Below are 22,250 nucleotides of genomic sequence, written 5' to 3'. Positions count from 1 at the left end.
TAATTCAGCAATGTAACAGTATTCCGCTACTTTTTTTTTTGTTGACTAAACTACATTAATTAGGTAAAAAATTGTTACACGATCCGTATATATTATTGCTCGCTTAACTCCAACTAGAAAATTAAATGTTGTATGCTATAATTGGTGCTCCGCTATAATCCTTTTGATTGGCTAAAGTACATTACTGATAAGGTGAAAAATCCTTACAAGATCTGTATATTACTTAAATCCAACTAGAAAATTAACAGTTGTATACAATAAGTCTGTAACCGGCACTCCGGTACTATTTTTTCCATTGACTAACTACATTAATCAGGTAAAAAGTATTTATATGATTTGTATATTATATTACTTAACTTAAATCCAAATAAAAAATTAACTGTTTTATACTATAAGGGGTCGTTTGGTATGATGGATAAGGAAACATAGTTCTGTGATAAAAATTTAGTACGTCTTTATCCTTTATTTGATTACTAATCCTGAGATAAGTTATTCCATGATTAAAAACAGTACTGGGATAAGTTATCCCTCTCAGAGGGTGGTATAACAATCCCGGAATTAGTTATCCCAAGATAAAATAATAAAAATGACAATAATAGCCCTGAGGGCCCTCAATTTTTTTCCCTACTAAATAAGGTGGAGGGTATTTTTATAAACAAATATTTTATTTTATTTTAGAAATTATGCAATGCAAGTTACTTTTAATAGAACAAACCAAATAATCAATAAGAAATAATACCAGAATAACTAATCCAACATAACTAATCCCAACATAACTAATCCTAGGATAACTTGTCTTCAAACCAAATGACCCCTAACTGGTGCTTCGCTACTTAAATCCAAATAGAAAATTATATTATTCTTCGCACGAAGTTTAAGAAAGTAAAGTAGACTTTTGAATTATGTGTTATAACAAAATGACATTTATAGCCTGTTTGATCAAGCTTATTTTCTCCAAAAGTGCTTATTTTTTTCGATAAGTGCTTATTTTAAAAAATTGATGTGTTTGGCCAAAGTTTTGGGAGAAAATAGCACTTATGGGGAGTAGGAAAGTTGTTTTTCAAAAGCTAAAAAACATAGCTTATGCCTAAAAGCACTTTATTGGAAAGTACTTTTGAGAAAAATACATTTAAAAACACTTTTTTTGAAGCTTTGCCGAACACTAGTTGCTGCTCGAAAGTATTTTTTAAATTAATTGGCCAAACATAAATAACTTTTCGCCAAAAATACTTTTTTTTAAAAACACTTTTGAAAAAAGTATTTTCCAAAATAAGTTGATTTTAGAAGTTTGGCCAAATAGGCTATTAATTTTGTGGTCTTGAACATGTTATGTGAAAAGTTAAAACTAAAAAGTTGTCATAAAAAAGAAAGAACATTCTTTTATAAACGGATTTAAAAAAAAAAAAAAAAACAAGAAAAACAAATTGAAATAGAGGGAGTAACAACTACTATAACTGCTCTATTTCTTGGCATTCCACACGTGTCAACTTCCTGTAAGTCTTGCCACTCCGAATTTACATGGGTCAGCTTCTCCATATTTATAGCATTCGTTCTAGAGTCTGTTGCTGATCTATTCCCCATAAACATCTTCATCAAATCCCTCAATGTTACCCTCTTCATTATTTCAGGCTTCAAAATTTATTTACTAAGTAATAATTAAAGTAAAGACATTGGCAATAAGATGAGTTCCGAGAGGTTTGTGCCAGTTCTGAGGAGGGGTTACTTCGAAAGCCATTATTGCCTCCGAAAGGGAAAGCCGTAGCAAGGATGAGTTTTAGAGATGATTCAGCTAGCTCTGAGGAAGGGATGATTAAGAAGCCATTGTTGCATACTGGAAGCTGGTATCGAATGAGCTCAAGGCAATCCAGCATGATGGAATCATCGAACCAAATTCTTCGTGAATCCATTTCCATTTATCTCTGTGTCCTCATTGTTGCCTTAGGCTCCCTTCAGTTTGGATTCACCGTATGGCTAACTTTTCGTCGTTTCTGTTCGCTGTTTCACCGGACACGTAATTTAAGAAATAACTAAAAATGTAATACTATAACAGACTCTTAACTTACATCTACTAACAGTGTAAATACTTTTTTGCTATCGGTGCATTTTAACCCTTTGTAGCATGCAAGTATGGAGGTCGCGGATTAGGGTAAAAGGTTAGGTAGCCGAGTGTTGTCGTACTTTTAGTAGTATGATTTAGGTATCATGTAATTTCTTTTTTGCCATTGTGTATTGATATTTGTTGCTGCACTTGTTTTGTACGTGTGTTGTCTCTTTGAGATGTGAGTCTATCGTAAAACAACCTCTCTACCCTGCAAAGGTAGAGGTAAGGTCTGTGTACATCCTACCTTCCTATAAGCGCCCCCCCCCCCCCCCCCTCTTTGGGATTACACTGGGCATGTTGTTTTTCACTATTGTTGTTGTTGTAGCATGTAGTTAATTTGCCTTATTTTCAAGTTACTAATCTCGCTTTTTATGAATTGTTACCTGTAGTTATCTTTTAAATGACTTGACAGTGTAATGTGAAGCTTTTTGTTACACTATTAGTGTAGAGAAATTAAAATGTATAACATATTCAAAATACCTTCGGTAAATTGTGATTTATAGAATGCCATGTTATTTCGTCAAGGACAAATGAAATTGTCAAAATTTAAAAGTTGTTTAATACGAAGGTGTTAATCTTTCTGGAGTGGACCATAAAAGAGTCATGTAAAATACAACAGATCCTCTGCAATGCATTTTACTCCTGGGGATACAGTGGCAGAGCTACCTATTGGGAAAGGGTTCAATTGAATTCCCTTCGTTCAATAATTAAACTGCACAAATAGGAAAAAAAAAAATACTGTTTTGTGTGTGTGTGTGTGTGTATATATATATATATATATTGTTGAATCCTCTTGACATTAGGGAGGCTTTTAGTGCAGGGGTAAAGGTGGTTCAAAAATCTCTTTAGAAGTCGTATATTATGAATTCCCTTGTTAGAATTCGTGACTCTGCCACCAAGGAGTCAATGCTCACACAGTACTTTTTTTTTGGCTTGGACCCTATATGTACAAGCGAATGAAATGAAAGATTGTGTTAACATAATCAAATTTACACCCACTAAACTTGTTGCTGATTAACTTTATCTTTGTTCTGATTACTTATTATTGGCTGACTAATTTGCAGTTGGGATATACTAATCCTACGCAGTCCGACATCATGAACGACCTCGTACTTTCAATGTCAGAGGTTTTTATCTTCTTTCTAGTAGTACTTTGTTGTTATAGTTATCATTTTCAAGTTTTTTTAAAAGGAAATGTGCTTAGTATATGTAGGAAACACAGTGTTGAAATCAAGCCTGATATTTTGATACAATAGTTAAAGTGCTAGTACAAGTTTTTAGGGACTTTGAATATCACATTTTTGATGTTATGTTAGAATAACTTCTCTTTTTTCATTAACAGTTTTCGATCTTTGGATCTTTAGCGAATGTGGGTGCAATGGTTGGTGCAATTGCAAGTGGTCAGATATCCGAACACATTGGACGAAAAGGGGTATAAGACTACATTTTCAATTGTACAACTCGATTTAGTACTAGCAAGCAAGAAGCTTACTACTTTTTTATAGAGATTTAACTTACATACACTGACCTTTACTCTATCAAAATATTGTTAACCCTTTGTAGCAAGTTTACCTGCATAATTTTCTAGGTTACTGATCCACTTACTATGGATAGTTACCTATATAAATATTCTTTCTCTTGTTCCTTTATTTTAGGATTTACTCCTTCCTCTAATATTGAAATGCAGACACTAATGATTGCAGCAATTCCTAATATTAGTGGATGGCTCGCCATTTCTTTTGCCAGAGTGAGTGATTAGTTGCTAGGTGTTGCACATTTCAGTTGCATCTTTTATACGAAATTTACTTGAATATATGGATTTTCCATCATTAACAGGACACATCGTTTTTATACATGGGAAGGTTGATGGGAGGTTTTGGTGTGGGCATCATTTCCTATGTGGTAAATGTTGTAAATGCTTTGCTTTTGTGATACCTCTAGTTGGAGTTATAATGGAAACCTCCTGCTTATCCAAATTCTTTGTGTTTCTTATGTATAGGTTCCTGTATATATAGCAGAGATTTCACCTCAAAACATGAGAGGAGTCCTTGGATCCATTAATAATGTTAGTTTTGTTATGTGCTTTGTTTCACTTCCGACGCTAATCCATGGTCTTACAATTATTTTAATTAACAGTTCAATTGTTTAATGTTTCTTTCCTGGCGTATAGCTTTTTTTAACAATTGGGATAATGTTGAAGCTGGAGAGTGCTTGCAATTATAGGTGAGTAATGTACGAGTTCTTGTTGAAATTCGATCACTTCCAAAGAAACTTTCTCAAGCCATCTTGTGCCTGTTGACACTTGATTGTTTTTCTCCTGTTTTAGTATTAGAAATTCATTGGAGATTCTTTATCAAGTAACGGCTTTTGGTGACATTCACCAAGTTCATAATGTACCATTAACAGAATTAGTACCTTATCCAGATTAGTACTTATACATATGCTTTAACATCCTATACATTGGAAGTCCAATAAGGTTACATATTCATGTGATGTTATGTATTCTCAAGTTAATTGAAGCAGCACTTTTGAATGAGATATAATGTAATGCTTTTGTCTTGATCAAAACTAGAACTATTTTTTCCAATTTGAGCAGTTGAATTGTCACATCATGCCACTCATTTTCTGTAATCAAACCTCTTGGTTTCGGTCTTTCTAATAGTGAAGCTTTTTCAACTTATAATTCCCCTCTCCAGGAATGTTGCCTTGCACGGTTCTGATGCCTGGTCTTTTTTTTTTTATACCAGAATCTCCTCGGTGGTTGGTATGAGTAACAAACTTTGGTTTTTATCCTGCTTGGTTTCTGGTTTATGTTAAGCTGACATTCCATAGTGTAATGTTTAGGCTAAAATGGGGAATTTTGAGGATTTTGAAACTTCTTTGCAAGTTCTTACGGGATTTGACACTGACATATCCTTAGAAGTAAATGAGATCAAGGTAAATTAATTTAACTATTCTGAACCCTCGATTTGCCTTGCGCAGATTCTTTGCTTCTCAAACTCTTAAAATGTGTCTCTGCTTGTTTGTTGTTGATATCCATTGTCCAGAAATCTGTAGGATCATCAAGTAAAAAAGCTACAATTCGGTTTTCTGAGCTTAAGAGAAGGCGATACTACTATCCTTTGCTGGTATTCTTGTGCATTGTATATTATGCCCCTTACTCCCACTACTAAAAAAACAGGGAAAATCGACCAAAAATTTCGACCACACGCGGTCGAAAAAGGCCAAATTTCGACCAAAATATCGACCGCAAGGCATGGTCACTAACGGCCTAGGGTGAAATTTTTTTTTCGACCTCACGTGGTCGAAATTTTTCGACCTCACGCGGTCGAAATAAATTTTCTACCTAAATTACGAAAATAAATTTTTCGACCACCTGAGGTCGAAAAAATTATTTTTATTTAAATATTAATAAAACATTTCGACCGCACGCGGTCGAAATATTATTTATACACAAATATTATTAAAAGTTTTCGACCTCTTCGGTCGAAATACAATAGAAAATAAAAAATAAAAATAAAAAATTTTCGGCATTTCGACCGCACGAGGTCGAAATTTAGCAATATTGTTGCCAGATTTCGACCTCATGAGGTCGAAATTCAAATTGTTGCCCAGAATTTCGACCTCATGAGGTCGAAATTCAAATTGTTGCCCAGATTTTCGACCTCGTCCGGTCGAAATTATAATTTCTGAGTGCAATTTCGACCTTATGAGGTCGAAAATTATGAATATCCGGGTAAATTTTCGACCTCATGAGGTCGAAAATCTGGAAAAAAATTTCCAGTAATTCAATGCTTTTGACCTGCCAATCACACTCATCAACCAAATCAAACAATGCAATTCATCAACACGTCCAATTCATCAAAGTACTTCTACAATCATAAACTTCACATTCTAAAATCAAATTCAACCTCAAGTTTCAATTTAAAGTACTTCTAAATATCCTTAAAACTACATTCAAATACTTAAACATTGTAAAGTTAAACAACCATAAACTACTTTCTACATTCAAACACTTAAACATCGTAAAGTTAAACATCCATAAACTACCTCGTACAATCAAATTCACCTTCAAAAGTACATCTAATTCGAATTAAAACTATCATAAAAAAAAAATATACATATCCAAGAAAACATAGCAATATTACAATCCAAAAGTATACGAATTAAAAAAGTCAACGTTGGGTGTTAGAGACATGATCCGATTCCTCCCCACTATCCTCATCAACAAGAGCATGAACTACGTTGTCTTGTGACCTACGTCGTCTCATTGACCGTGACCTACGAGCATCCCCCGGGACACGGGGAATATGAGAGGGCCCCGAGTTGAGTAAAAGTCGTCAATTTGGGCTCGCATATGCAACATCCTTGCCTCTCGTGGAACTAAGTGTACTTGTTAGTTGACTAACTTTTAGCTTCATTTCTTGGTACTCCTTAGGATCCTTTGCCCCTTAAGTAGTACCTACGCCTTGAAGGAACGACGGAAATTGACGACATGCTCGATTAGGCATCCCATAGATCCCCATACCTTGTTGGGGGAGCTACCTTCTCCATCCACCGCCGAGCAATTATCTCGTTCGTCATCGACGTCCGAAAATTTCGTCGATCGGCACAATATTCCAACTTGTGTTGTTGAAACTCGGTCCGAAATTGAATTAAGGATGCAATGTTAGTAGGTAAATTTAGTTCAAACAAAAGTAGTTATTATTGTTAGTTAGTGACTTACATAGGTTTGTTGAGCCCTAAGGCTCAATCCATTGTTCCGTACCATCGGCATTCTTCGCCTTCCTCGTGTGAGTAATCTTGAAGACTTCATCTTGAGGTACTTCCTCACCCCCTCTCGAGCGTCTACAAATAAATCATGATTAACAACTAATTTCATAATTAAAGAAAGCTAGTGATTAGTATACAAATTAAAAAGAAGCATGCCAACAAGTTTAGTGAAGTTAGTGAAGGAAGGAAAACCATGCAGTGCAACTTTGTTTTTACTTAGATGAAGTTATTTTGGTTAAAAACCTTCAGTTCTTGTTGAGGAAAGAACTGAGAATCTCTTTTTTAAATTGTAGGAATCAAGACCAGCAAAAAAGCTGGTCAACCAGCAGAAAAAACAGCACCAAACTATTTGTAAGCAAAAAAATAACGACACCGGTGGTCAACCAAGAAAAACGACCAAACCGTTTTTGGCTAGTCAAGTTACAGGAAACGTTACTGAGGAAATTCGACCAAAAAAACAGACCAATCTTTTTTAGTGAGACTAAAAAAAAATAGGGAAATTCGACCAAAATTTTCGACCACATCTCTGCGGTCGAAAAAGGCCAATTTTCGACCAAAATATCGACCGCAAGGCATGGTCACTAACAGCTAGGGTGAATTTTTTTTCGACCTCACGTGGTCGAAATTTTTTGACCTCACGCGGTCGAAAAAACAGCACCAACGAAAATTTTGGTCGAATTTCCCTGTAACCAGCTAGCCAAAAAAAAAAAAATAACAGCAAACCAGCAGAGAAAAACAGCCAAAATAATTGGTAAATCAACAGGGAAAAAATACTAAACCAGCAGAAAAACAACACCAAACAAGAACAAACGATCAAAAAGCGGCGAAAAACAAACAGAAGAATGCAATATACTAAAATTCAAACAAACAAACACTACTCGCTTTTAAAAAATTTTAATAAAGAAAATGGAACTAAAAGAACCAAACCATGAGCTACTGTCTCCTTTATTTACTTAGTACATATCTCAGTTAATAAGTACTAAGACCCATAGATGACCGGAAAGGAGACTACTGCTATCGTTCTTGAGTTATATTTTACTCATCTAAGGCTAATACTTGGGTTTATATGAAATAGCAGATATTTGCTTGTTAAATCGTATATATGCTTGTTAAATCTAAGTCATCGTGCAAGACTGACCATTGTTTGTACAAGATCTCTTCTTGAATAAGTACTTTTTCTCTAAAACATTTGATTCAAAGTCTGAAGAACATACTGTACTGAATGTATAACATAAAATAAAGAAGCTTCCAAATTGTATGATTGAAAAGAATTAGTTTAGTGTTTTGTTTTGTAGGAGTATTATTTTACCGTAGAGAACCAAAATATTGTATTGTGACTTTGTTTATGTCTTAAATACGGCATGTCGTTTTACTTTGTGTTGTCTATGTCTTAACGTTTGTCACTTCTAGTATGATAGATTATCTCTTCGACAAAAGGTCGAGTTCTGAATCTGGGTAAAAACTATCAAGCTTCACCGGATTTTGGCAAAAATGATACTTTCGGAAATTAAGTGAAAGTTGAGTGATTTTATGGTTAGAAAATAAATTTGATGGTTTTGCTGTGGAGTGACCTTTTGTGTAGTTAATTAACCCCAAAACAAAGTCCAACTAATAATATCCAATAAAACCATAAAGTGCGCATGAATTCATCAAGTTTAAATGAAGAGAGTTGTGCTTACCTCCAAGACTTGGGCAGAGCTTGAAGTAAGTTATTAGCTTCATCCTCATTAATTCATGTTGTGCAGGACATAGCCCTAAATTAAGAACCTTGACAATCTAGCCAAATGTGAAACCAGCATACAAAATAGAAGTTTAATTGTTCAAAACCGTATTGCACAAACCTAAGAAATTGATTAGAAGATACAATGATCACCAATCTGATTTTAAGTTTCATACACTTTACTAGTAAGAAAAGCACTATTAGTTTCATAAAATTAAAACAAGAGTAAAAATAACTTGTAGTACTTACTTAATCAATTAAGTACCAAGCTAGAAAGTTCTTGTGTATTTTTTGACATATTTTAAGGACCACAAAATATTCACGGGAGAAAAACTATGGAATTCCTTTGTGGTTCATTTCCCTTCTTTTCTTCAATGTTGTTGCAGCTGACGACCTTATTTTGATTAGCTTTTTCTCCTTCTAATTCTCTAAACCTATGCAAATACCTCTTCAAAGGCTCAACATAATCCTCAAATCCTAAACTTCCCATAGCCCAACATACCATTTTACATTCAGCAAGTAGCATTGTCCATAATTTTAGTTGTGTCTTTCAGTGGTATTGTTTCATTTAAAGTTAGTAATTTCTCTCTTTCGGTTGTTGGTAACACTTTAAATTTTGTACTTTGTTGCGATCTATGTTTTGGATAGCAGTTTCTATATATTACCCGATTTTTTCATGCTATTTGTACCATATTCAGCTATGATTCATTTTTTGCGCGGACTGCCCTTCTTTTGGGGTGGTCTTTAAATTTTCCCCTCAAATTTGTGGTCTTTAAATTTTGCCCCTCATATTTGTGGTCTTTAAGTTGTGCCCTTCGCTTGAAAAGGTGGGCAAATACATGAAGATTACGGGGTTCGAACCACCGCTCAGGCATAAAATAAAAAAATATTTTCGCAATGCAAGGGTTGGGCGCATGTATGCCGGATCCGGCATACAATCTTTAAGAAAAGCTAAAGTTATGCCGGATCAGGGGCATAACTAAAAATACGCCCCATAAGGAGAATTTTTCCTAAGACATAGTTTAGTTATGCCTTATGGGGCGAATTTTAGTTAAGGCATAACAAAATTATGCCCTATAAGGCAAGAACTTTTCCTTAATGCATAGACTTTGCCTTATAAGGCAAAGTTTAAGTTATGCCTTAAGGAAAACTTTCGCATTATGGGCATACTTTTAGTTATGTCTTTGGGGCATACTTTTTAGTTAAGGCATAACTAAAAGTTTACCTTGAAAAGTAAAAAAAAAAAATATATATATATATATATATATATATATATATATATATATATATATATATATATATAATAAAAGTCCGCTTTCGGCGGACTTTTACGAAGCATATATATATTTTTTTTTTAACTTTTAAACACAACTAAAAGTGGTAAGACGATAAAATAAACCCTCCGGCGACTTTTACTTAAACACAACTAAAAAGTACGCCCTCCGGCGGACTTTTTAGTTGAACATAACTAAAAGTAGCACTTAACCTGAACCTTATGGATTTTAGTCGAAGGCAAATTTAAAGGCGTACTTTCCCTTCAAACTAAGGCCGGATATGGAAATTTTTACGTGTCCCGTAGGAACTTAAAGGAAAAACTCCAAGTTATGAAGCCCCTTGGAGGCAATGACGGAGAAAGAAGAGCAGAGAAATGGGACACTTTTACTTAAACACAAGACAAAAGTATGCCCCCCCTCGAGGTACTTTTACTTAAACACAACTATTTTTTTGAACTAAAAGTCGCCCCTCCAAGCAGACTTTTAGTTGAACATAACTAAAAGTCTGCCGGAGGGGGCAGACTTTCCCTTCAAACTATACTGTGTTAATTTTATTTTGTTGATTCAGAATGATATGAGAATTTTAGCACTTCAAATGGCCTCTGCAGAACAAAGAAAAGCTGATGAGAATGTCTTGAGACTGGTTGAAAAACAAAAGGTGTGTCATTCATAGTCTTCTCTCTCTCTCTCTCGCTCTTTCATGTGTTTGCGTGTATTTATTAATTTATTGAGGATATTTCTGCATAAGGTTCTTCAAAACCGGCAACTTGGGTTTTACGCTATTGTTGGTAGCACAAAGTAAACGAGAATACTCATGTTGATGTTATATATCCGGAGAGGAGAAGGAGGAAGCCTTGAAAAAGATTCTTGAGGGGCAGAAAGGGACATCGATGCCAAGCAAAAATGGATATGGATATGGAAATAGCAGAACTTAAAGGAAAACTAAAGTTATGAAGCCCTGGAGGCAATGACTAAAGACAGAAGAGCACTGTACAACTATTTCATATCTAAAATGAACATGAAACAACTCAAACAATAGCAATTAGGTTCATAAGGAAAATAGCAATGAGGGCTCAATTTTTTCAAACTCGATGAAACTAGATAACTTAATTTTGACCAAAAGTAAAGCGATCAACGTTATCAGTAATCCTACAAGACTACTACACAACAACAACAACGGCAACAAGGTATGCTTGCAAAGCCTCAAAGTAATTTACAAGTCGCAATACCAGCTAGCCCAAAAAAAAAAAAAAAAAAAAAGGCAAACGAGCAGAGAAAAACAGCCAAAAAAATTGATAAACCAACAGGGAAAAAATGGTCAACCAGCAGAAAAACAACACCAAACAAGCAGAAAACAGTACTGCAGCAGAAACAAACAGAAGAAAAACAGCAAAACAAAAAAAAAAAATTAAAAACAACAGCATTGCCTAACAGCATTTGTTTTTCTTCTTTTTCCCACCTTGAGCATTTAAACACTTCAAATCAGAAACAAACCAGTAAAGCAACAGAACAACCAGCAAAAAGTAAACCTATTTAAAAACAAAGACTAACTCGTTTTTAACCAAAGAACCCAAAAAAAAAATATATATATCAAAGCAGCAGAGAACTAACGTAACCAAAGCAATGGAAAGATAAAATTGAATAATAGACAACGAAAGCTAAATAGGTTTACATACCAGCTTCATCCTAACATCCTCATGGCTGGTGGCCCCACTAGTGTGTCGAAATCCACCCTTATCGGAGGCCCTGGCCTTCTTCCCATTTTCGCTTTGCTTTAAAAACGTCGGATCAGTCGCCCAGAAGTGCAGCAGTATCTTCCAGTTATCATCACGGATCCACTTAGGCTGCAAGACTTTTTGACGGGCTCTACGTAACGCATGCTTAAGTATATTCCCCGCCTTTTTCTCGAAATTTTGCGCTACTAGAGTCTCATGTTCCGGGTTCCAAAAACACTTTTTCTGCAACGAAATTAAAATGTTTTCAGTAATATATATGGAACATTCCATAAACAGTCAACATATAGTTATATTATTTTACTATAAATAATAAATACCCCGAATTCTACAAACATCTCTTCGTATCCACATCCACCTTGCCTCAAGACGGAATGGCGCCTCTATATAGTGATTTGACCGATCGTGAAACCTTTTTTGTTGCTTTGCACGGATAGAAGCTGCATCAAAACCAAAGAATTTATTTAAATATTACCTTACACGTTTCAGAATAAAGTAAATAACTTAAGAAAATTCAATATAATAACTTAAGAAAATTCAATATACTTACCCGTATCCAACTGGCTTGATTATGAGACGACCATACCTATCAACTGTCTCAACATCTCCTGGTCGGGGAAGTTCTTCGTCAGAATCAGAGCTGCTTTCGTGAGGCTCCGACGTCACAACATTTGGGTTATATGAGGTCGATGGCCGTGACGTAGTCGGCCGGGTGTAGCGGCCGGGGTACCGCTCATATTCGCGCGGCCGTGATGCATGATAATAATGGTAGGCCATGTGAGATAGTGCGAGGTGTGGCGGGACCGAGATCGACTCGCGTAGTTTTTTGCCCCGAGGCCAAAAAAATGGGCGTCTTGTCACCGACGGTCGGTCGACTCCATGCCAACCCATTGAATTCCTCGTAATGTGGCAATGGAGGGCCACGTGGTGAGATGTACGGGAGTGGAGATCGATCTCTGCCAGGAATCCTAAGGGTTCCGGGCACTAGGCCCTCTGGTGGTATAAACGGAGGCTTCTTTTTTGACTTTTTTGGGGCTTTAGCAATAGCCTTGCCCCTATTATCACCCGCCATCTACAAAATAAAAAAAAAGGTTAGAAAAAATGGTGAACTAGATAGACATACTAGTACAGAGAAGAGCAAAACAGTGTAATTTGTATACCAACTGTATCAGTTACAAATCAGTAGCAAGGGTATGAAAATATGGGCAGCAGGGGTATGAAAATATGGAAAACAACAGGAATTGAGTGATGCATCAGCTGCTACTGATCAACACAAGATGCAGCAGAGAAATAAGTGCAGAAAGCCAAGAGGTTTTCAGCTGTAGAGTGGCAACATCATAAGCTACATAAGCAGTTTTTTTCTATGCAGGAGGGACTAACAAGAACTCTATCAAATTTTGATAATGCTACTGTTGTAATTTGCGGAAGCTGTTTATATTGCAATATGTATCATCGAAATTGCAATATAAAAGCCGCACTCAAGATAAAAAATAAAAAATAAAAAAATAAGTCAAAACTCATATTTCCATGCTTACTTGTGAATGTCTTTGATTCCGGATAAGTGAAGTTGCTTTCAAGAAAAAGGTTGCTTTCAAACCGAAATGAAAAGTTGTTTATGAAGCCAATCGATGAAAAGATAACATAAGGTATGGTATATTAACATTGAGTGAAGAAACCGATATTGGCATTGAAGATTAATTTGACATTTGTTTCATAATTGCGAGTCCACCTATAATTAACGAACTATATTTGAGGAAATCCTTTCCCAACCTTGAACAATCATGACTCATAATTGCATAAAATTATCAAACAAAAGACACAACACGCATAACTCGTAATTGCATAAAATTATCAAACAAGACACAACAAGCATAACTTGTAGTACAAATGGAAGCTTAAGTATTCGAATAGTAATAAGTCTTACATTAATCAAATAAATAAAACGACACATATTTAATAGTTCTAAAATGAAAAACATGCTAATTTTCATCACTTTCTTCGTCGTCTGAAGATTCTCCTCGTCGGTTGTTTCACTTTCACCAATTTCAGCATTTTCTTCTAAAACTTCATTAACTTCTTCTATATCGATTTCTTGTAACATATGTTCGCATGCTCCGATTCGGTTTCTAACTCGGGGTCGACTATTTGGTTAATGTGTGTTGTGTCGTCATTACGAAAGGCGGCGGGCGGAGTCATTCTCAACTTCCACACGACCAACGAGGCTTGGTTTTAATAACCACCCCCCAGTCGACTTATGGTCGCAATGGATAAGGGACATAGTACACACACAACGGTGTGTGCAATGATGAAAGGATCATAAACTCGCATACCTCGTGTGTGATTTACTTCAATGATATTAGAATCTTGAAGTACCCTCGTACCTCTTTTGGGGTTGGATCAAACCGGTTGCACCGAAACAAAACAATTTTTTTTCTTGGCCAACGAGAATACTCTAATTCTAAAATCTCTTCGATTACACCAAAAAAATCAACACCATCGGCACCTTTAACCCACACACCACCGTTATTAGTTTTCATATGGTTAGCACATTCTTGGGTATTAAATTTGAAACCATTAACCACATATTTGTCCATACAATCGGTACCAATGGGTCCCAAGATAAGTCCTTCAAAAATTGTTCATAAAAATCACAAGGTGTATTGTGAACCTATCAATGATTAAGAAATAGAAAGTTAGAAATAGTAGATTTCAAAACTTTAAATTCGTAATTATGGTAGCTTTGTGTTAGAAAATTATAAAACTTACGTAATTTTTAAACCACGTTGCAAATTGGTCGTACACTTTTTCCTGGCCATGTATCTCCACAAAGAGACTGTGCAACAAAGTGGTATTTAGGTTAGTCGCTTTTACATTTTAAATGAATAGTTTCTGCAATTTCTTTTCAACTTACTCATAATAAGGTTGAACTTCTGGGCAATTTAACAAGATATGTGTGGATGCCAATTTATCCTCCATTTGATTCAATGGTCTCACACGCCATTTTGACCCATCACCTGGTCGATTAAAGATCGATATCGGCTCCGGCAAAGAATTATTCACACCCCCGTCATAGTGTCGATTAGGCTCGTTTCTCAAACAAGCCACATCGTTCCCAAAGTAGTAAGAACGAAATGAGATGTTTCCTTGGCAAGGTAAACTTCGCACATTGATCCTTCCACTTTCGATTTGTTTGATAGCCCTTTTTAACTTACCAATACACACCGCATTTCTATTGTGTTATGTATGAATTTAAAAAAAAAAATTGAATAGATAGGAATAAAAAGTTAGTCAATACCTCTCGAAAGGATACATCCACCTATATTGTACTGGGCCTCCGAGTCGGGCTTCGTATACAAGGTGAACGACAACATGTTCCATCACATCAAAGAACCCCGGAGGAAGAATCTTCTCCAACTTGTTTGTGATAACAGTAATATTATAATCCATCCGAGAAAGGTTATCTTCCCTCAACGTACTAGAACACAAGTCTTTGAAGAACAAACTAATTTTTCGTCATAGGTTTCAGTTACGTTCTGTGCAAGCCACTAAATGCAATTGGGAGTAAGGTTTCCATGAAAACATGACGATCATGACTTTTCATCCCTCGTATCCTCCCTTGGTCTAGATCAACACGTGTTCTAAAACTTGATGCATGCCCCGTCGGCATCTTCAAGTCCGGACCCACTCACAAATCTTATGCTTACGCTCGGTTGTGAAAGAATAGCTAGCCTTAGGCTTGAAGAACCTGTTTTGTTTTAAATTTAACAACTCTAACTCTTTTCGTCGACAATACTCAGGCAAGTCCATTCTAGCCTTAACATTATCTTTGGTCTTATCCTTCACATCCATCACTGTGTTAAACAAATTATCAAAGTAATTTTTTTCAATGTGCATGACATCAAGATTATGTCGAAGAAGATTATCCTTCCAATATGGTAACTCCCAAAATATGCTCTGTTTTGTCCAGTTATGGTAAACCCCATACCCTCAAACTCGTAAGGTTCTTCTTCAGTAACCTTTGGGAGGTTACGAACTCTCTCCCGATATCCTCACCGTACGTATTGGAGGTGGCAAGTCTTGTTCAATTGTATTCTTCTTGAATGCATTTTTCATTCTCTAAAGGGATGATCCATCGGCAAGAACCGACGGTGACAATCAAACCATGAATTTTTTTTGCCGTATTTTAAAGTGAAGGACTTAGTATTCTCCATGCGGTGAGGACATGCTAACTTTCCGTTGTCATCCACCGGACAACATCCCGTATACGGGAAAATCATTAATAGTCCACATTAAAGCGGCCCTCAAATTAAAATTACCGCTTGCGCGAAATGTCATATGTCTCAACCCTATGACCCACCTGTTTCGGTTCATCAACCGGTGGTTGCAAGTACACATCAATCAAAACTTTTGGATTACGAGGGCCGGAATAATGCGGTTAAGGAATATATATGGACTAGTCATACACATCTCGGGGGAAGATTATACGGGGTTATGAATACGGGCCAAAGAAGAATACGGAGCGACGAACTAGAATGCGGGTGAATCGTCGAACATAAACCCAACTGACGTTACGTGGTTCAAGCTGCAAAGTACGGAAAGGTTCTATCAAAATGTTGCCAAGCCTTACCATCGGATGGATGACACATAACACCGGTGGCCTCTATTTTCAACGTGTGCCATCTCATATGCGGGGCGGAACTATTAGATGCATACAACCTCTTTAACCTTGGTATAAGTGGTAAATAATGCATCGCCTTAACAACAACTCTCTTCCCACTCCGAGTGCCGCTTTTAAACCGATCACTACCACAAAACTTACAAGACTAGACTGATATCGTCCTTGTAGTATAGCATGCAGGCATTTTCACAACAATCAATTCTGACATATGAGAGTCCCAACTTAGACACCAATGTCTTTGCCTTATAGTAATTATCGGGTGTCTCTAGAGTGGGGTCAACTAATTCATGCATGAGGTCAATGAAAGAATCCATTGCCCCTTCCTTCGGGAAACATTGTTATCTGCTTTAATACTCAACAATCTAACGGCGACGGACAATTGAGAGTGCGGACTCCCATCATTTAAGGGTCGGCTAGCTTGATTTAACTGCATAAAAACGTTTGGCCTCTTCATTGGGAGGTTCTTCAACATGGCCACGTATTCAAAATCGAATGCATGCCATATGCATCCGAACCATGTCGTGCATTCTAGAATTTTGGACATTACATTCTACCCCCCTACTACTTTCACCGACTTCAAAGTTCGAGATCTACCAAAATTGTTGTGTGTTTCCCATGACTAGTCCACACTGTATAATTACTTTTAAAGCCTTTTTCGTACAGATGAAGCGTAACAATCTCTGGGGTCTCGTAATTCATACATTCACATTTAACACAAGGACACCTAACCACACCATGAATTGTAAAATCCTCAAGTGACTTTGCGTATTCAACAAAAGCATAGACACGGCTATAAATTCATCCCTCATCCCTAATGGATCATCATAAGATCTATTGTACATCCAACTACGAGAATCCATCTACACAAATAGCACAAAGTTTGAACTTGTTAAACCAATACTTAATTTATATGTTATTAGTAAAAGAGTCACCAACCATAATTACCCTAATTACCATAATTCTCAAAAAGGCATCATAACTACCAAAAAAAAAAAGATCGAGAGAACAATGAAGAATTAACATTCCGCTTATCAAAGACCATTTAACTAATTGCTTAAACAAACAAATCACATAATGCCTAATTAGGCCAATAGAGGACTAAATATAAACTAAACAGATCCTTGACTCTAACAATTAAACTACTCAAGCCACATGATTAGGAATCAAGCCTAGTCAAACACATAACTAAGAGGTAACACACACAATAGTGCAGAAATAAAAAAAGAGGATAAGAAGATTAACTGTTACAAACAGCTACAACTAACATACCAACCTAATTAGGATTGGATAGATTGAATATTTTCCAGTTCATCAGGGGATGACATGATTAAACCCACATTCTTCAACACCACTAACAAACTTTTACACTGGATTTGTCTGCTAGACGCTCATTAGTATTATAGATTTATTTAAAAAAACAAAAAACAATGAATAACGAGAATGAGAAAAAAGAAGAGAATTGTGTCCTACATGACAAAATTTGTAGAGAGGGGATGCATGCAAGTCCCTCGCTTTTATTGTCACACTTTGTCGTCAAAGTCGAGCTTTACATCACAACATTCTACGTTTCACAAAGTTGTTTCTACTAAGGGACGTTTGGTTTATGGTTTAGGGTATCGGAAAAGATATTACCGTATAATTTTTTCTTTTTTATTTTGCAATCGGAAACTTGTAGTTCTTGTATAACATTCGATTGTATCTTGTTTATACAACGTTTGCAATCTCTTGTATAAGTTATGAGAATCTAAGCATGGTATTATAGCTTTTTTTTTAGATCGATAACATGTTGTACGCATGATATTATACTAGATAGATAGTGGAATAAAAATACTTCTATTAGTTATACTTCGATAAATACCAAAAGGACAAAATATTAGCCTAAATGTTAATTGAGAGGTTCTCATACGTCATCGTCCGTAATACTCCACCGAAAGAAAATCAAGAACGAAGTGCTTCACTCATCAGCGCACCTAAGAACCCAACTACCCAAGGCATCATCGGTGTGGGTCCGCGGGAGAAATAGACAAGGTGATACCTTTTCTAGCAATTGATTTTCCCCAAATTTAGTAACTTTATAAAGCCCTAACTATTCAATCACATTTAGAAACTCAAAAGGAAAAAAAAAGTCTAGCATTCTATTTTTCACTTTGTATTGCCACAAATAATGCGAAATATCCAGATCGCTCCTCTCAATAGAAAAAAGTACAAATCAATTTCAATACATTTAAAAAACCCCAAATTTACTGTTCTCAGTGTCTCTCCGTAATTTTGATATGTTAATGATGTAGTAAGATCTCGTTAAAAAAATGAAGCAATGTTGGTTTTGTTCTCTAGTAAAGCTTCAAGATCTCTTAAATTTGATTATCTGAGTGCAAAACTCTAAGTAAGTTGAGCTACATTAAGTTTAATAATTTCAAGAAGTGGGATGGGAAAGGTTAACATGATTTGGAAAAAAAAAATGCCACAAAAATTACTTACCTTTAGTGGCGGTGGACGCAAGGGCGGCGTTGGAGGACAAACAAGTGGTGGGGATGGGCGTCGCCGGCGAGGGATGGGCGTCGGCGGCGGGTAGGGGTGGGAGTGATGGGAATTTAGGTTTTGGTATAAAATATTTGGGAGGGGGAAGGAACGACGATTGAAGGTTGGGGGAGTATAATTAATTTTTCGATTTATTATTTCGACCGCGTGCGGTCGAAATATGTTTTTTTTTTAATTTTTTTTTAATTAATTGTTTTATTTATATAATTTAATTATTAGAAAATGTTTTTTTTTCATTTGTTATTTGTACCAAAAAAAGTTTCGACCTCACGTGGTCGAAATTTTATTTCATGTTTAAATAACGACCACGTGTGGTCGAAATCTAAAAAAAAAAAAAAAATTAAATTTTGGAAATTTCGACCTCGTGTGGTCGATTTTATTTCGACCAAAAAGTGTGGTCGAAAATTTTTGGTGGATTTTCCCTGTTTTTTTAGTAGTGTCCTCCCAAGGGTCACTTTTGCGAGTTGGTCCTAATATGCAGCTAGGTACTGGATTACTCAGTCTCCAGCAACTCAGCGGCATTAACGGTGTTTTAATGTATTCCAGTAACATCTTCAAATCTGCTGGTCAGTCAGTTTTATCTGTGAAGTTGTCATACTAGAATCATCAAATGATTAGATGGCTGAATAGGAACATTAGGCTGCATCTTTCGTCTCTTTAGTCTATTGGTAGAAGTAGAAAAAGAGGACATATAGGATAGGAAGTGATGGAAATAGAAGGATTCCCTTGAAGAACTCTTTTACAACTGCCTTTGTGATGAATCTCACTGAATTGCAACTTATTTTTGTGGTGCATATGAAATTTCAGCATTTCTTCTTTTCCAATCACTTTGGAACTATTATGCTTCTCGCTTTAGCTTGAAGAACTCCGGATAAATCTGGTCAATGTAAACTAATTGAAACATTAATCCTCTCACCTTTGTCTATGTGTAAGGCATCATACAGTCCACGTCATGTGAATGAATCTTCTCATTCAGATGGTTAAAAAGTAAAGCTACCGATATTATGCACCATAGAACTTGGTTGACACTTAGCATAAAAATGCATCATCTATGATTATCTCTTACGTTATGTAAATATGCCCATTCTCCAGAACTACATACATCAATCCTAGTCTCCTTTGGGTGTGAAAATATGGCAGAAAGCTGAACCATACACACCAGCTAGAAACTCTTGACTCTCTGGTGTTCTATTGTTTTTCTTCAATATATACGCATAACAAAAAAAAAAAAAAAAATTGTGAAAATTGAATGAAATTAGGGCAGTTTTCATGATAAATTTTAGAGAAGCCACTACTTCGAACTATGATCTTACTTGTACATCTTGTATGCAGATTGCCTCTCTATGTAAATATCAGATTAACGTCTATTTGCCAAATTATTTCAAGATGTTCCGTCATTAGATTGTATCAGTAGCTGTTAGTCATAAAGAGGCTATGTACAAAGTGAATGGTTCAACATATAGGTTTTAATTTCAATGCTTTTCAAATTAATAGGAGTTTCATCAAGTAAAGCTGCAACATTTGGAATCGGGGCTATTCAGGTAAGTCACTCGTGGAATATAGTGTTCATTTTTGTGCAGATATTGTTCTTGACTATTAATACAAGCACTTCTATAGGTTATTGTTACAGCTATAGCTGCATCACTTGTGGACAAAGCGGGTCGCAGGGCACTTCTTATTGTATGTCTAGCCAGAAATTTGACATTGATATTAACTATACATAGTATTAAAGAAAAAGACAACTTTTATATTAATTGACACACTTTCTTCAGATGTCCTCGGCGTTAATGACAGTTAGCAGCTTCCTTGTTGCAACAGCTTTCTACCTAAAGGTCAGTAACTTAAAATTTACGTTCATGAGAATTAATCAAGCAGTTATTGGATTTAGCTTAAATTTCTTGCTTAACATTACACATTCTTTTCTACTTGAAACCAGGATTTTGCACCCAAAAGTTGGCATCCTGCATTAGGAATATTATCTCTGGTTGGACTTGTGGTATAGTTCATGCTTCAGCTTCTACTCGTCCCCCCTTACTGCCATACGCTTTTCTTCTCCACCTATTATGTGTGCTTTCTGGCATTTCAGAGCCTTTACTAATGAACTTTCCAGGTTCTAGTGATGGCATTTGGTCTGGGATTGGGTTCCATTCTGTGGATCATAATGTCTGAGGTATGTCAAAGCTAATTCATAGTTCATGAGATGAGAAGAAAATAATTAATGTCTTTGTACATTTAACAAAAGATAGAACACGGATCATTAACACCAACCAAATTAAAACACAAATCTACATTTCGCAAGAGGGAGAAACAAGAACTTCTAAGCAAAACTAGCAAAGAAATAAGAGCACTTCAAGCGTTGGTGTTTATATCATATGAGCATATAGTTTACAAAATCATTTGTGCAGATATTGCCAGTGAACATTAAAAGTCTTGGTGGCAGCGTTGCTAATTGGCTAACATCATGGGTTGTTACAATGACAGCGAACTTGCTTTTGACTTGGAGCGAAGGAGGTGCAATCATTAATTACCATTTCCCTCGTTCTATATATATTGTTGTAATTAAGAATGCTATGAATGTACTCTAAAAATTGTACTATTGGCAGGAACATTCATCATCTATACAATGGTATCAGCTTCTACAGTTGTTTTTGTTAGGCTTTGGGTCCCTGAAACCAAAGGAAAAACACTAGAAGAAATTCAGCGTTCCTTCAGATGATGCAAACAGGTTTTATGCAATTAAAGAGGATCAAACAGAATGAGCGCTCCAATGGGTTAATTTCACATATCGTTACTGAATTTATCCGAATATAACTGTAAGTTCAGAAAATTATTTTTTGTCACATCAAAGTAACTAAACTCTACCCATATAACAGTCTTGTGACATTTTTGTTATAGTGGTTAAGTCGGTGATGATAAAATAGTTTTGCGACTTTATTGCTGCAACTGATTGTAAAGCTATTCTACTTCCAGTATTGCTTCCCTCTACATACCGTACTGTCATCTTGTTCAAAAGTAGATCATTAATCAGCTGCATCAAATTCAGTTTGCTATATATTCCGTTATCCGTCACTAACACATAAATTTAGAGTATTGAACCACAAATAATTTGGCTAATTAATATCATGAACATGAAGATTAAGTTCTTCACCTTTTTACAAGAAAACAAAATAATTAGTACAAGACATTAATTAATATGCAACATCTGTGGTATCATGCTTAGTTTTATGATTTTTAAAAAAGTTCTTCACATGTTGCACACTCAGGATTGCTATTGGTAAAAATTGCTTTAGATCACGGGTTCAAATCTCAAGTTGCTCATGGTGTATTTTTTGAATTCCTTATTGTAGAATTTTTGGCTCGCGGCTTCTGATCATATGGCATGGCATGTCTATATCATATGGCATGGCATGTCTATCTTTGTGCCTTGACATGT

The 22,250-nt window shown here is 35.8% G+C and overlaps 1 pseudogene; it reads left to right on the top strand.

The window, feature by feature from the left end:
* Positions 1-1,448: 1,448 nt before the first annotated feature.
* On the top strand, positions 1,449-21,720 carry LOC132029385 (sugar transporter ERD6-like 4; annotated as a pseudogene).
* Positions 21,721-22,250: the final 530 nt, after the last annotated feature.

This window comes from Lycium ferocissimum, chromosome 9, assembly GCF_029784015.1.
Source record: "Lycium ferocissimum isolate CSIRO_LF1 chromosome 9, AGI_CSIRO_Lferr_CH_V1, whole genome shotgun sequence".
Taxonomy (NCBI): Eukaryota; Viridiplantae; Streptophyta; class Magnoliopsida; order Solanales; family Solanaceae; genus Lycium; species Lycium ferocissimum.
Note: the sequence above shows the minus strand (reverse complement) of the source record. Positions and strands in the feature narration are given on the sequence as shown.